Genomic DNA, 12,288 nt, shown 5'->3' with positions numbered 1-12,288 from the left:
AATTTGGAAAAATTGCGCAAAATACTCTTTGATTACAATTTTTGTTATTGAATTTTGACAAAATCTAAATTTAATCTGAGCAAGAAAACTGATCAGAATTGTGAAATCGATATATCGATTATTGAATATCGAAAGTAAAAATATTGATATATCGATATAGCGTTAAATCAAATTATCGCCCAACATTGCGCTGCGTCATTTGGTTTCATTAAAAACTATATGTATCTTGAAAATTATGCTTTTGTTTTTCGTAATATCGATGACAAATAAGCATAAAATCACTACGATTATCAAGATTACTGGAGATAACTAAAGAAAATAAACTGAATATCAAATGCATAATGTTATTTATTCCTGGAAACTCAGCAGCTCAAAATTTTATTTCACTGTCATTTCTATTTTTTTTTCAAAGTCGTAAATATAAAAGAAAAATATTGTAATATATTTCGTTTTCAGTAAAGCGTGAGTGACGGAATAAGTTTTAACTCAAATATTGTAATATGATCAGTAGTAAGTGACGGAATAAGTTTTAGACTTTCACGGTTAGGGAAGGGAGAAAAGGTTGGTAGCCGAACTCCTGTTTGCTTTAATTTTTGATCGTTTTAAGTTGGACTTGAACATTCAGTTTAATTTTTACTTGTTTTAAGATTTATTTATTGATATATATTAGGACCTACTATCTCTAGATTTTCCATGAGGCTGTATTTTAATTCTTGTTCGTTTTGGGTTTCATTTGTTTTTTAATAGAAATCTCTAGTAGTGTTGAGTTTGAGTTGTTATAGGAATTTTTTTCTGCTGGTCTTTACTTTCCTTTTAAAAAAAATTTTTCGGGTAGTTGTTTGCAATTCATTTCTGTTCGTTTTTATTGTCAAAGCTTCATTTTTGGTTAATATAGCGAACAGTTCTCCACGTTTTCATGTCTCTGGCGTAAGAATTAAAATATCTGATTCTATTTAATGGGTCTAATTAATGGCTTTTGTTTTATTTCAACACACACTTCAACATTTCCTGAAAGTTTCAACTAAATGTCATTAGTCGTTCCTCGGATATTTAGGAAACGCCATTCTGACAACCGAGATGCACATAGTATCTTTTGATTGAATGTTCTTACCCATAGCTGCTCGTAAGATAAAACAGATATACCCCATTGATAACCTAGACACACATAATGTTTTCTGATTTTGTTTAACATCCCACTCAACGTTCTCTGAAGGTTCAAGCACTGTTCAACATGTCCTGAAACTTTCAACATAATGCTCTCAGTTGTTTCTGAGATATTTCTGATACACCTTTTAGACAATCAGCATGCACATAGTGTGCTTTCATTTTGTTCAACATCCCCTAACATTCCCTGAAAATAGTAACAAGTAAATGTAGTACCGGTTTCAAGCAGTCGCAGTCTTAATTGCAAGTTTTTGCAGTCAGAAGTAATTACAGTCGCAGTCGGAACCAATTGCATTTGCAGCCGCAGTATAGTGTGTTTTGATTTTGTTTGACGGCCCCCGCAATATTTTCTAAGGGTTTTAACTTAATATCCTTAACCTTTCAGAAGTAATGACAGTCGCAGTCGCAACCAATTGCATTTGCAGCCACAGTATAGTGTGTTTCGATTTTGTTTGACGCCCCCGCAATATTTTCTAAGGGTTTTATCTTAATATCCTTAACCTTTATGGTAAACTCAGGATCAAACTTGCCCCTTTTCCAACTACCAACCTTATATATAAACAATGGGCAACTTATATAATGTACAACGCTTACCCCAGGGACTGTGGTGTTTTTCATCTCTAGAAGCATAGTTATTTGAGGTATTGAGAGCATATTCGATTTAATACAGATAGCCTTTTTGAACAGACTCAGAATCAAACATTCTTCTTTTTCCTAATGATAAGTCCTGCAATTAAAAAGGCTAAATTGTATGTCTTCAACCAATGAAATGGGGTGTTTAGTTTGCCGTTCTTATCCTAAAGCCACCAGTATTTGTCCCAGTACCGCCTACGTACGTGGCACAGTGCCACCACTTATGGCACAAGGGTATGGTATTGGGGGCCTCAATTTGGGGCCAAGCAGTCCACAGTCTATCGAGGACTGTTCTGCCCCCAATATTCTTAATTTAATGGGCTAACAGGGTCATTCCTGAAGCCACAACTGGCTTCAGCCACTCAATGCCACTGTCGTCTGGCACCACAATCCCACTATCAACTCTGTACGTGCAATGGATTCTACGAGTTCTTCCCTTGCTGATTTCTATTAACCAGTAGGGACATGACAAGTGTGCTTTCCGGGGTATGTATGTATCATACTATTTGGCCCAAGATGCCGCTATGGGCCTAAATCATCAAGCCAAATTTGTCTTCTAAAATTCTTACTTTCCGTCAGGAAAAATATCTCAAATAATACAGGACTCTATCCCTGTACCGGCTTCCACCATCTCTGTCTAAATACAATCTACCTAGGCTAGTCAAAAAGAAAGTAGTCAAAAGTAGAAAGAACAGGCTTACTTCTTTCCAAATCAGATTCATAAAACGAACTAACTAAAAATCAACTAAAAATTAACAAAGCACTTCGCGAGTCGCACGGAGGTTTGAGTGGCTCTGACCAAAGGCAACGAATGGCCCCTTCAAATCGAAGTACAAAGTTTTCTATTGGATTTTGCACGCTAAATTTATACCTTTATTAGTCATCCGTCGTCTGGATTTTTCATCCGTCAGCTAATTAGCGGATTCTTTCCCAGACGCGTCGTAATCAGTTAACCAAGAGAAAATATTAACAGGGTGAAAGAATATCTAATAATAGCTAGGGTCAGGGTTGAAGTATTGACATTAAAGATAAATGAAAATTAAATTTACAAAAAAAACATTTATCTAATAAGCAAGTCCAAGGGCCCCAACACCTACCTCCTAAAATAAATGGCCACCACCACGTTATAATGGTCAGAACATAAAAGGCCAAACAAAAAAAAAACATTAATACAGACCACCATCTTCAAAATTACCGAATTAATTCTCTTCCCTCTCCGGTTAATTTCCACTGCAGCTATAGCTTGCGTGCAGGTTCTACTGTCATGACAGCCGCTTGGCTAAGGATTCATTACCATTCAATGTCTACTAATAGTTACAGATCAAAAATGGATTGATAATGGATTCAATGTCAAACAAATCGAAGCTATTGTCTGTGTATCCCTCTACATCAATTTTGTGATTTTGAAGGAAGGAAATCCACGACGCTTGCGGGACATAATCGTGCTAATTTAATCCAATGATTCTCAGGAATAGTCTAAGGGGAATTCATTTATCCACCAGCCCACCAGCATAATGGAAACATCCAAATTGGATAATCCTATATGTTTGGATCTACCTTAATCAGGGATTTGCAGCACGATTAACCAGAATTTTCTCGCTCTGACAAAATTTTCGTTTATGAAAATTTAAGAATTTGGTTCTGGCATATGCGGCTATTCTAGATGTTAAGAGGGATTGGCTAAGCTAGTCTTTTAACCTCCAACAGTGAAAACGACTCAACATCGCAATTAAAGCGCGAATTGCCCCTTGACATAACTTAAATTTAGGCATGGCCGAAAATACAAGGGTCCGAAAAACGTTTGGGGGGGGGGGGCAGAAAAACTAGATAAAAATCTTGCTTTTAAGATGGGGCTCAGAATCACCATCCTAGGAGTTTTATACCATGGTAACTTATATGATGAAGTTTTTATTTCGATCTACCGCTATTTTGGAGGAGTTTCAAGTCTTTTCAAAAATGTTGAAATCTGTTTTCTCAATTAACTTTTACCTTGAAAATACACCTATTTAATAGTTATCATTCCTGAACCACTTTGAACCACTCTATAACTTTTAGGGGGTCTTTCCCCCTTTTTTCGAAAATCAGCCAAATTTTCTCAGGCGCGTAACTTTTGATAGGTAAAATTAAACTTGATGAAACTTATATATTTGAAATCAGAATTAAAATTTCATTCTTTTGATGTATTTATTGGTATCAAAATTCCGTTTTTTAGAGTTTCGGTTACCATTGAGCCGGGTCGCTCCTTACTTACAGTTCGTTACCACGAACTGTTTGATAAAACCAGTCGCACTCTACCGTACTCCACGACAGTAAATAATTGCCCTGAGGGCCCCCAGCCCTCAGGGCAAGAGCTTTAGGTTATACCCTGCGGCCATATAAGGTTTTCCATTGAAAGCGTTGTCGTAGAATGCTCATTCGATTGAAAATCCGAAGGGCTCTCACGCCCACCATTTCCCCAAACACATCCAATCAAAATTTTGAGATAGCCATTTTGTTCAACGTAGTCGAAAGTTGTGGAAATTAGGTCTTTGAGGATGACAACCCCCCTCCCCCACATCCCTCAGGGCAAGGGTTGTAAGTTATGCCCTGGGGGCATATAAGGTTTTTATACAAAGCGTTGTCGTAGAAACTTCAAAAAGGGCTTATTCAAATGGGAATTGAAATATCTAGTGCTCTTTTTGATAGTTGGAAGTGATTGGAGGGCAACTAACCCACCTCTCACGCCCACCATTTCTCCAAACATATACCATTGAAATTTCAGATAGCTATTTTGTTCAACGTAGTTGGAAGTTTTGGAAATTCGGTCTATGGGAATGATAACCCCCTCAGAGCCCTTAGGGCAAAGGTTGTAAGTTATATCCTGGGGGCATGTAAGGTTTTTCATAGAAAGGGTTGTTGTAGAAACTGCAAAAAGGGCTCGTTTGATTGGAAATTTGAAAGGGCTAGTGCCCTTTTAAATAGTCAAAAGTGATTGGAGGGCATCTAACTCTCCTCTCACGCCCACCATTTCCCCAAACACATCCAATCAAAATTTTGAGATAGCCCTTTTCTTCAACCTAGTTTTGAAAATTCTGGAAATTTTAGTCTTTAGGGATGATACCCCCCCCCCCCCCAAAGCCCTCAGGGTAAGGCTTGTAAGTTATGCCCTGGGGGCATATAAGGTTTTTACAGTAAGTATTGTCGTGGAACGTTCATAAATGGCTCATTTAATTGAAAATTGAAAGGGCTAGTGCCCTTTTTAATAGTAGAAAGTGATTAAAGGGTAACCCTCTTCTCACGCCCACATTTTTCCAAACACATCCAATCAAAATTTGAAAATAGCCATTGTGTTCAGCGTAGTTTAAACTTCTGGAAATTAGGTCTTTAAGGATGTCGTCCCCCCCACAACCCTCAGGGCAGGGGTTGTAAGTTATGCCCTGGGGGCATATAAGGTTTTTACAGTAAGTGTTGTCATAGAAACTTCAAAACGGGCTCATTCGATTGGAAATTGAAAGGGCTAGTGCCCTTTTTAATAGTCGAAAGTGATTGGAAGGCAGCTAACCCCCTCTCATGCCCACCATTTCCCCAAACACATACAATCAAAATTTGAGATTGCCATTTTGTTCAAAATAGTTGAAAGGTCCGGAAATTATGTCTTTGAGGATGATAAACCCCCCAGAGCCCCCAGGGCAAAGGTTGTAAGTTATACCCTGGGGGCATATAAGATTTTTGATAGAAAGCGTTGTCGTAGAAACTTCAAAAAGAGCTCATTCAATTAGGATTTGAGAGGGCTAGTGCCCTTATTAATAGTCAAAAGCGATCGGAGGGCAAATGCCCCCTCCCCACGCCCAACATTTCCCCAAAAACTTCCGATCAACATTTTGATCTACGGTAGCCATTTTTTTTGAACGTAGTTGAAGGGTCCGGAAATTATGTTTTTGAGTATGAACCCCCCCCCCCTACAGCCCTCGGGGCTAAGGTTGTAAGTTATGTCCTGGGGGCTTATCATGTTTTATGGAAAGTGTTGTTGTAAAAACTTCAAAAAGGGCTCATTCGATTGGGAATTGCGAGGGATATTGCCCTTTTTAATAGTCAAATGTAATTTGAGCCTCCCCACGCCCATCATTTCCCCAAACATGTCCGATCAACATTTTGATATGGCCATTTCATTCAACATCCTTGATAGGTCAGGAAATTATGTCTTTGAGGATGACAACCCTCCCCCCATAGCCCTCGGGACAAGGCTCGTAAGTTATACCCTTGGGGCATATAAGGTTTTTATAGAAATTTTTGTCGTAGAAGCTTCAAAAAGGGCTCATTGGTTTGGAAATTGTGTGGAATAGTGCCTTTTTTATTAGTCGAAAGTGATCAGTGAGCAAATGACCCCCCCCCCCACTTCCATCATTCCCCTGAACACTTCCAACCAAAATTTTGTGTTAGCCAGTTTGTTTAGCCTACCAGAAAGGTCTGGAAATTATGTCTTTGAGGATAATAAATCCCCCGAGCCTTCAGGGCAAGGGTTGTAAGTTAAGCCGTTGGGACATATAAGTATTTTATAGAAAGCGTGGTCATATAAACTTCGGAGGGGGTACATTGTATTTTTGTTCAGCCGCTCTATGCTCTTTTTGAGAGCCAAAGTGATCGAAGGGCAGCTACGCCCCCCCGCCCACACACACATGTCGTATTGTCCCAAATGCTTTTTGGACATTTTGGATTTGTGTTCAGCCACTCTAGGCTCTTTTTGAGAGCCAAAGTGATCAAAGGGCAGCTCCCCCCCCCATCACACACACACATGTCTAATTGTCCCAAATGCATCTAATAGAAATTTTGAGATAGCCATTCTATTCAAAATAGTCTGAATATCATATAACAAGGATTTTTGGTTGGAAACAAACCCCACAGATCAGGGGCAAAGGTTGTAAGTTATGCCCAGGGGGTATTTTAGGTTTTTATGGAAGGGATGGTTTTTTAACTTTAGTAGAGGCTCAGTCTTTCTCCCTGAAAAAGACTACGTCGATAAAACACGAACAGCAATTAATTAAAAAAAAACTTTTTCCACAAAATAAGTTTTGTAAAAAAAAGTAAAGAAGTCCATTAAACCATAAATGAACAAAAATAGAATAAAATAATCTAGCAAGCATACAACTACCAAAAATGAGCATCAATAAATAAATGAAACCCAAAACAAACAAAAATTAAAATAAATAACCCAGTAAAACTCAAAACGAGCATGGGGTTCTAAACCCCATGCTTTCTAAAAGCCAGAATATTATTTGTACTTCACTGAAAAAAATATTTTAAATGTTTTCATTTTTATAATTGAAAAAAAAATTAATTAAGATTTTTACGAATAAATATCAGCATATGCATATTAAACTGACAATGCACATTTTTTTCAGTAAATTCATTTGAATTTTTTCAGTATAGTATAAATTGTATTCTGGCTTTTAGAAAGCATGGGGTTTAGAACCCTACTCATATTATTTTCTGCTCGTTTTGAATTTGACTCTATTATTTATTCTAATTTCTGTTTGTTTTGGGTTTCATTTATTTATTTATACTGATTTGTGGTAGTTGTATGATAGGTAGATTATTTGATTCTATTTTTGTTCATTTTTGGTTTCATGGAGTTCTTTACTTCTTTTTGAAAAACTTATTTTGTGCAAAACATTTTTTTTTAATTAATTAAAAAAAGAAGCAATGACAGAAAGGTCTTATTGCAAAATGTTATAAGACCTTAGTTGAAAATTCCTATTGAGATTGAAATACATATAAAATATGCACTTAATTTGAATCCACAGTTGAAAAAAATATTTTATCAGAATATTTCACAGGAATTAGAAGAAAAGCAATATATCGAATTAATAAATGTAAAAGCTCAATTTGATGGCTGTTTCAGTATATCCAATCCAAAAAATTTAATTTGTTTTGGAATCTTGACCCCCCGCCCCCCAGAATGTTTCTCGACCCCCCAGCCACGGCTCATAGTCATGGTGTTTTATGGCCGTAATTCTGTACCTAGCCCTAATGAGATAATTTATTTTCCTGTAGCTTTGTGCCGCAACATTATCCTTGAACAGCACTAAAATCCCGACAAACGACTGTAGACTCTCAACGAATTGTTAACCCTTCTACTATTGACGCTTAATAATTTGCACCCCATTTCCGTAAAAGTTTTGAATGGCAATACATCTAAAATTTTATGTTTATCTAAAGTCCATCCTGGCCACCTTTATTCGGAGTGGAATTTGGCCATATTTCCACTCTGAAATCTCAGTTTTTAATATCAATATATGTTTGGTCTAAAACTGTTAATCGCAAGTTTGCGTTAGACTACAAATAAACAACTACGAACACACAAGGACACACACATTTCTGCTTTTCCTAGAATTTATACGGAATCCCGTAAGCCTAATACATTTTCCAAGGAATAGACTAGATATTCAAAAATTGCTTCCCTTTGAAATTCAAAAGCACTATAGGTGACACATTTAAGTAGTCTTTAGTAAATGTGGGGGGTAATATAAACCCTTATTTTACACACCCCCCTCCCCCCAAAAGCTAATCCCAGCCTATGTGCCTTATTAGTTCTCATTTTAGTTGAGGCTTCCTTGTTTCTTTTTTCTGCAATGCAAAGCTAGGGTCTTCTATTCAAATCTAAAATACTCAAAATAGTAGGGTATAAATTATCTTCAATTTTTACTCACTTGAGCTCTGTGTCCACGAAGATTGAAATTCGTCCTCTGCGGAAGAACGGAATCAGTGTTTTCTTTCCCGTGGATTCCATACAAACAATGAGAAGCAGTAAAAGTTACTCCCACTATACCACGAGCATTACCAGTAGCAAGCCATCCTTCTTGATAGTACGTTGCTCTGTTCAGACGCCATCCGAAAGACTGAAAGAAATAATGTATATATATATATGTATATATATATATATATATATATATATATATATATATATATATATATATATATATATATATATATATATATATATATATATATATATATATATATATATATATATATATATATATATATATATAAAATACTGAGCAGGCCCAAGTCGTTGTTGTTACAAGGCTCAGATGCATTCTTCCGTCTTGCTTCTAGTAGAACTAAAAATTACCTTCAGGTTTGGGATAGTTAGGCGAAATAGAATAAATAGAAGCTTAAAAATTTTTTATGAAGGATAAAACAGTCGTCCAGTGTAAAACTAATTTAAGAACCATTCGAATCATTTTCAATTTAAATTGAATTAGCTGTGGGAAGTAATATGGCCTCCATGAATATAATCGCTCTGGTCCCCCGGGAACCTCTATACATCGATTTCCGGCGGTTACCCCCTCGGAAAACACCCCTGCGGAAAATACCCCCTCCCGGAAAATATCCCCGGAAAATACCTCCCGCGGAAAATAACCCCCCGCAGAAAATACCCCTCCCCAAGAAAATACCTTTTGGAAAATACCCTACCCCCAAGGAAAATGCCCCCCCCCCGAGAATTACCCCTGGAAAATATCCCCCGTGTGGAAAATACTCCCCCCCCCCGGAAAATACCCCTCTCCCGAAAAATATCTCCCCGTGGAAAATAATGTTTCCCGAATTTGAGAATTCTATTTGAGTTTTGTTTTATTATTTTCCGCAGGGGGAAGGAATTTTGGTTCTTGTTTATTATACACCACTCACTCAAGTTTACACTGTGTAAAACTCGAGAACAAACCAGTTACTTCGTTAGCAGGGTTGCCACCGTCAGTAGGATTTTACTAGATCTAGTAAAAAAAAAATCTAGTAAATTTTTCCTCTACGATTTAGTAAATTCTTCCAGGTCAGGGTGGCAACCCTGTTCGTTAGTTTCTCTCAGCTTTGCACGAGACAAGACAAACACAAGCAACAGAACAGATGGGAAATATATAATTTTGGCTATATTTTTGCACATAAGGGGGGGGAGGGTAATGTGTATGGACAGTTTGAAGTCAGAAAACAATTCTTACTTAATAATATGAAGAATAATTGCACCTAAAATATTATGCATGAAGACCCACTATACATTACTCCCCCCTCCCTAATGTGCAAATATATCGCCCAAAGTTGTTTCTAAAGTAACGAAGAAACCGGTTTGTTCTCGAGTTTTACGCATCGTAAACTTGAGTGAGTGGCGTATAATACATAAGTACTGAAATTTTTCATGGAGAGAGAGCTGGATTTCCGGGTATTATTTATAAATGATAAGAAATTAAATTTTAAAAAACTAGTTTTTTCAACTGCAAGTAAGGAGCAACATCAAAACTTAAAATGAACAGAAATTATTACGTATATGAAAGGAGTTGCCCCTTCCACAAGACATTGCTCTTTACGCCAAAGTTTAGACTTTTTGTCATAATTCTTTAAGAACGATTCCTGAAACACAATGGTCCTTTAATTAGAACAATAAGCTTTGTTTTAAAATTTTATAAAAAAAAAACTTTAACGTAAGGAGCGAGGTCTTGAGGAGGTGGATACCCCTTTCATCTATGTAACAATTTCAGTTCGTTTTAAGGTTTGATATTGCTTCTTACTTTCAGTTGAAAGATTTGTTTGTTTTTTTATTTACTTACTTACAGACAGTATTTGTTAATGGGAAACAGAAGTTTTTTTAAGAAAAGTAAAGAGCATTATTAAATCAAAAATGAGCAGAAATAAAGTCCAATAATCTTCAAAATAAAAACTATGGAGTCTAATAGGAAAAAATAAAAAGATATAAAATATCGTTTATATGAAAAAGACTATGTCAATAAAAGATGAAGGGAAATTCATATAAAAATTTTTTTTTTCAATAAACAAAGAAGTTTTATGACTATAAGGAATGAATATCAAAATATGTATATCAAACTAACAATACACGGTTATTTGATTTTTTTAAGTAAAATCCAAATTGTGTTCTTGTCTGAAGAATACATGGGCATTGTCAGCCATACTCCTTTTAATTTTTGCTCGTTTTGAATTTGGCTAAGCGATCTACTGTAATTTCTGTTAGTTTGGGGTTTCATTTATTTATTAATGGTGATTTTTGGTAGTTTTACACTTGGAAGATAAGAAAAACAAACTCGTAGAATTTGGCAATGCTTTCGTCCGTAAAAACTTAAACAATAAAAATTTGTTGGATCCCAAATCCAACTATCCTTTCAAAGAAAAGCTAAACCGTCTTAAATTTTTTGGTACCATATTTTTTAGCTTAATTTTGATGATTGTTCGCCTATATTTTTTTTATTCTTCATTTTTTTTTTAATTTAGCACCCGTTACTGCAAAAAATTGCAGAAGTTCATTTGGAAGTCTTTTCAACACAAATGGATTTGTATTTCTTTCAGATTTTAAGATACTTCTGGTGTGTAAATTCCTCTTTTTCACGTTCCTTAGCACTTTTCAACGAAATTAAAAAAACTCACATAAAAGTATCAGATTTCGAAACCTTATTTTACACGTGGGAGTGGGGTATTTTCTGTGAGGGTATTTTCCAAGGAGCAATATTTTCCGCGGGGGGGAGGTATTTTTCCCGGGGCTTATTTTACTCTGGAGGAGGAGATTTTCCTCGGGGGAGGGATATTTTCGTGAGAGTATTTTCCGCGGGGGAGGGGGGGTATTTTCCACGGTGGGTATTTTCTGCGGTGGGCGCAAAAGAGACTGCGATCGTTTCATGTTCTTTAACATGATTTGAATTTGACCTATCGGACACGTCCGTGAGTTTAGCCCACAAAATTTCTCAAAATCCTCTCAATTGCATGGTATTCATCGAGTCCCTTTGAGCCTGCGCAAAAGAGACCGCAATGGCTTCATGTTCTTTAACACGATTTAATTTGACCTATCGCACACGTCTGTGAGTTTAGATTCGCAATCAAGTTCAACAGTGTCACTTTTCAAAAGTGTCTTTTAATAATTTTTAAATTAAAAGATTGCTTTATCATTCGAAACTATTCCCCAAGACTGGTAGTTATGTCACCTGCAATGCTTCATATAATTATTTGAAAAAAAAAACTACGTTTTCTAAAAAGTTAAAGAGGCTGAGTTACAAGGTCGAACCTTAAAACGTACAGGGATTAGGAGGCACAGTTGGGGGGCTGCCGCCCCCCAAACACCCCGCTTTTGCAGCCTCTTTTGTTAAGGTTTTTTAAGGTCACCCCCTACTTTTGCTCTGGCGAAGAACTGGTTTGCAGCGCAAAAGAAATCTGGTATAGTTTTTTACCATAAAAAACACTATTTCATCTTTTATCGAGAAGGGCTACCACACCCCAATTTGTCCGTTGCAAAACGCTATTTTCCAACAAAATCAAAGTCTGCTTAAATCTTTTACCATTAAAAAACCCTATTGCATTTATTTGATTAAAAACCCTACTGAGAATTATTATTTTCCGTTTCCTCAGGAGATTTTTCCCTAACCAATAACCTATACTGTGATGAACTTTAACAATTTTTAACAGAAAACCAGGGAACAGAAGAAGGGCTCAGAATAAAATAGCAGTCCAGGTTCATTTATT

At 36.4% G+C, this 12,288-nt stretch overlaps 1 protein-coding gene across 1 annotated transcript in view; it reads right to left on the bottom strand.

The window, feature by feature from the left end:
• The window catches only part of LOC148955358 (tubby-related protein 4-like), a 191,607-nt gene extending 182,941 nt beyond the window's left edge, over positions 1-8,666 (bottom strand). Inside the window, exon 1 of the mRNA XM_089107089.1 lies at positions 8,484-8,666. The gene's annotated coding sequence lies outside the window, so the exon portion shown is untranslated. The remainder of the gene's footprint in view (positions 1-8,483) is intronic.
• Positions 8,667-12,288: the final 3,622 nt, after the last annotated feature.

The sequence above is a fragment of the Artemia sp. Qi Xiang Cuo genome, chromosome 2 (assembly GCF_049724085.1).
Source record: "Artemia sp. Qi Xiang Cuo chromosome 2, ASM4972408v1, whole genome shotgun sequence".
In the NCBI taxonomy this organism is placed as follows: domain Eukaryota; kingdom Metazoa; phylum Arthropoda; class Branchiopoda; order Anostraca; family Artemiidae; genus Artemia; species Artemia sp. Qi Xiang Cuo.
The sequence above is the reverse complement of the archived record's forward strand: the minus strand, read 5'-3'. Positions and strand labels throughout refer to the sequence as shown.